The 4,542-nt window shown below is 49.2% G+C and overlaps 1 protein-coding gene across 1 annotated transcript in view; it reads left to right on the forward strand.

The window, feature by feature from the left end:
• Positions 1-2,494: 2,494 nt before the first annotated feature.
• Positions 2,495-4,542, forward strand: part of Phf20 (PHD finger protein 20) — a 103,790-nt gene continuing 101,742 nt past the window's right edge. Inside the window, exon 1 of the mRNA XM_021155008.2 lies at positions 2,495-2,571. The gene's annotated coding sequence lies outside the window, so the exon portion shown is untranslated. The remainder of the gene's footprint in view (positions 2,572-4,542) is intronic.

Here is a 4,542-nt window from a genome sequence, read left to right on the forward strand (position 1 = left end):
CTCACTTTGTATACCAGGCTGGCCTCGAACTCAGAAATCCGCCTGCCTCTGCCTCCCAAGTGCTGGGATTAAAGGCGTGCGCCACCACCGCCCGGCATTAGGTATTTTTTTAACCAGGCATTTAATCCTAGTCCTTTGGATCAGAGGCAGGTGGATCTCTGAGTTCTAGGACAGCCAGAACTACACAGAGAAACCTTGTTCCGAGACACCTAAATAAATAAATATAGAAAGACCCTGGCATCCAGAAGATAGAGAGAACAGATTCATACAACTTGTATTCTGACTTCCACATATGAGTCGTCTAGGCATGTATATACACACATACGCATTAAAATAGACAAATAAATGTAAGAAGAGAGAGGGTCTCTCTAAGTGGCCCTGGCTGGCCTGGAACTCACTGTATAGAACAGGCTGGCCTGGATCTCACGTGTCTGCCTCTGCCTGCAGAGTATTCTTTTAAAGACCATGGTCATCACATCCAGCCAATACAATTAAGAAAAGAGAAACTGACAGGAAGGCCAAGGGACAGCCTGTGCTCCTGAGACATTGTTTAAAAAAGAAAGGGGTCAGGGTGGTGTCCTCTGGATCACACTGTGAGGAATTCCTGATAACAGAACCAACTAGGTCTCCAGCTTCAGATGGCTGAAAACAGTGACTGTGAAGGGTTTGGAATGTTGCAGGTCTCAGAGCTGGTTTCTCTTGGACTTCTAAAGAGCCCATCTGTGTATCAGATCTAGCATCCCAATAAAAGATAAGCCATGAACTGTATAGTTAACAAAGCCCTATTCTTTACCAATGGAAGGGCTAAGAATGTTATGACATAGCATCTAAACCCTCCAGCTGAGGTTACTCCATTTTACTCTAACTACTTACTTAATGTTTCTACTAATTTCTTTTTGTTGTTGTTTTGTGTTTTGTTTTTTTCTTACTCTCTCTCTCTCTCTCTTTTTTTTTTTTTTTCCGAGACAGGGTTTCTCTATGTAGCCCTGGCTGTCCTGGAACTCACTTTGTAGACCAGGCTGGTCTCGAACCCAGAAATCCGCCTGTCTCTGCCTACTGAGTGCTGGGATTAAAGGCATGTGCCACCACGTCCGGCCCTTTTTTTTTTGGGGGGGGGGTTTAAGGCATTTATTGTAGAAAGGCAGAGAGAGGGAGAGAGTAGGGAAGGCTGAGAGTAAGAGCAAGAAAATAAGAGGTAAGAGAGTGTTCTCCTTTGAGAGAGGCTTTCTCTTTATGACCCTAGCTGTCCTAGAATTTACTATGTATGGGATTAAAGGATCCACCACACCTGGGCTCTACTAATAAAATTTTTATTTTATCTTTATTTTTATTTTTTATTTTTGGTTTCTTTGTATAGCCCTGGCTGTTCTGGAACTCACTCTGTAGACCAGGCTGGCCTCCCAAGTACTGGGATTAAAGGTGTACACCACCACCACCACCGAATGGCTTTTTTTGGGGGGGGGGGGGGGGGNGGGGGGACAAACTATCTCTTAATCGTTTTGCTTGGAGAGCTATGCTTTTGTGTGAACAATGACTTTAATCTCAGTATGTCAGGGGCAGAAATGTGGATCACTGTGAGTTCAAGACTAACTTTGTCTATACACTGAGTTCCAGACTAGCCAAGGCTACACATATTGAAACTGTTTCAAAAACAAACAAACAAACAAACAAACAAACAAAAAGAAAAACAGCATCAAGTGTGGTTAGATGAGCAAAGGCTTAGATTGACAAGTTAAGTTGTGTAGGGACATGATGCGATTAGACTTATAACTTAAGAAATGCAAGTTTGGTTGCTTCCAGTGTCAAATCAAAGCATGATCGCCTCAGTAAATAGCAATTTTACCACTTCTCGTTAGCACGTGCTAAGTCCCACTGGAGAAACCTCTATTTTGTTGTGGCGGCATCTTGGACCTTGCTCCCTAGAGACATAATTCGGCTTTTTCTTTTCAGTTCCCGTTGGAATCCTTTTCTAGGGATGAGAGAGAGCAAAGGCAGAGGTGAGAAGGTTCAGATGAGGACTTGATAGGGGCAGAGCACAGAGGGCGGACTGGATTGTGAGAACGAGAAAGCCTGATGACAATCGATCTTGAAGATTTAGCTCTTCTTCTGGAGAAGGAACAAGTCGTTCTGATAAACTCTTGCGTGTGAAGAGCGGATTGGAAGAGGGAAAGTAGTGAGCTGTAAAGACTACGATCTCCGTGGAGCGTGGTGACAGACGGGGTAGAGGGAGGTGGGTGACTTTCCACCATTTAGAAGGAGAACTAAGAGGGCACATGGGCAGCACCCAGGCCAATGCTTCTGGTGACCTCAACAGTCACGGGTAAGTGCGGACTCCGCGTTCCCGCGACAGGGAGGTGGGCGTGGCCTGCTCGCGCTGTCGTCCTGGCGACCGGGAGGGGCGGAGCCCAAGGCGGGGCTGTGGGGAGGCTGCGTCACTCGGCGGTGGAGATGGTGCGTGTGTGTGGGGGGCGGGGGATACGCTGGGCGCGTCCCCGGGGTCACGTGGTGCGCAGCGCGCACAGTCCTTCTGTCGGTTGGTCTGGAGCGGCGCAGCAGGAGCGGGGCCGTGAGGTGAGCTCGTGGCGAGGCGCGGCGACGCGAAGCCAGCTGGTTGGGGCCGTGTCGGGGGCAGGCCCCGTGCCGCGCGCGCGCTGTGCGGGCGGGACCGGGGACGGACGGCCCGGCCACTGCGGGACCCTGGCTCACTCCTGTTCCCCGACTGGCCCCCGGATCACCCAGCCCCGGAGGGAGGCCCGGGGACCGCTGCTGAGAGCGTGGCGGGCGTGCGAGCGTCGCCCAATCACTGCGGCTACCCGCGGGAATGACGGCCGCTCAGGCCAATCAGCGGGGCCCGAGGGGGCTGGGCCGCGAGGTGCGGGCCCGGGGCGCGGAACGGGGCAGTGGGGGTGGGGATGGGTGCCGAGGCTGCACCCGGTGCTTAGTCCGCGAGATAGGGGGAGGCCTAAACTGCTGCCTCTGCCGCGGGGACGGGTTTTCGTGTAGTGCCTTTCTTATCCTGAACTGGGAAGCACACCCTTTCCTCACGACCCTGTATATGGGAGTGTCCCCTTTCTCTGTAGTTTGGAAAATCTGGGTGTCCCTCCACTCCTATAATCTCTAATCTTGGGATTTTCTCTCAATTTCTAACCGTCCCTGAAAACGGATTGAAATCATACTTTCTTTTCTTTGCTCCCTCATACTGAGGGAACACTCCCATATTCAAACCTAATTAACAGTTTTCCCTTTTCAATTTGGGGTCCAGTCCGTTAATAGGTTCCTCAGAAATCAGGTCACTAACCAAAGTTATCGAATACTTTTTTATTATTATTATTACAACCCACAACTCTGAGGAGGACTTCTGTCCAAGCCTCAGCTCAGGTATGTTTTCAGAAGTTAGTGAATGTGGGGGTCAGTTCTTTTTTTCTTAGTCCTTTAGTCTGGAATGCTCACCCCTTTCAGGCTCTTCTGCAAATCCTGATGCTTCTGGCACATAGTTTGCAGTTTCATCTGTAAGGGGCTTCACTAACGTGTCCTTAAGTCTGTCTTGGGGCTGCACTCTTTCATGAGTTCTCCAAGCTACCTTTTTTCTCGGGGGAGACTTGTTTTCCTATCTGAGAGCACCTTTGCTTTCTGTGTGCCTTTAAGGTTTGAGATGCGCCTCTTTTAGCAGGAAACAGACCACCTTTAGGGCGCACAAGTGCTTCTGGCACACTTTTCTCGCGAATCCTTTCATTCCTAAATGTGGTGCATCCCCCACCCACCCACCCATTTCCCCACAGCTTCCTTTTTTTTCCCCCTAGTTGAAAGCCATATTTATTTGGCCTGTGCAAATTGCAGGAAGTTATTCCTCTGCTTCCAATTTGTGGGACTTAGAGATCGAACTCAGATGGTCATTCTTGGCTTCAAGTGCTGAGCCATCTAGCTAGACAGTCCCCCCACCCTCCCCCACCCCCAGGGTTTGTCTGTATAGCCCTGGTTGTCCTGGAACTCACTCTGTAGACCAGGCTGGCCTCGAACTCAGAAATCCGCCTGCCTCTGCCTCCCAAGTGCTGCACCACCACGCCCGGCTGTCTCTTTCTCTCTTTTTTTCTTTTTCTTTCTCCCTATTTGTTTGTTTTTCTTTGTAGCTTTTCTGCCATCAAGATAGTTTCAGTCTTAAGTTCCCTTCCCTCTTTGGAACCTTATTCCCTAATGTGCTCTCCCAGGCTCTTGGGCCTTCCTTCCCCTGTTGAGTGCATAGCTGCAAAACTTCGTCTGTGGCCTCTTCTTTTTTATTCCTCAGGGCAGTTCTTATAGTTACCCCACCCTGAGCTGTTCTTCCCTGATAGGATGCCCTTTCATGCACGTGGCTTTTATTTGTTGGTTGTGAGGTTGTCTCCCTGGGTAGCTCAGGTTATCCTGGAACTTCATAGGTGGCTCAGGTTGGCTTTGAAACCCCCTGCCTCTGCCTTACAAGTGCCAGGGCACAGACAAGAACTTCCATGTCTGGTTCACATGACTTTTTTTTTTTTTTTTTTTTTTTTTTTTTTTTTTTTTTTTTTT

The sequence above is a fragment of the Mus caroli genome, chromosome 2 (assembly GCF_900094665.2).
Source record: "Mus caroli chromosome 2, CAROLI_EIJ_v1.1, whole genome shotgun sequence".
Classification (NCBI taxonomy): domain Eukaryota; kingdom Metazoa; phylum Chordata; class Mammalia; order Rodentia; family Muridae; genus Mus; species Mus caroli.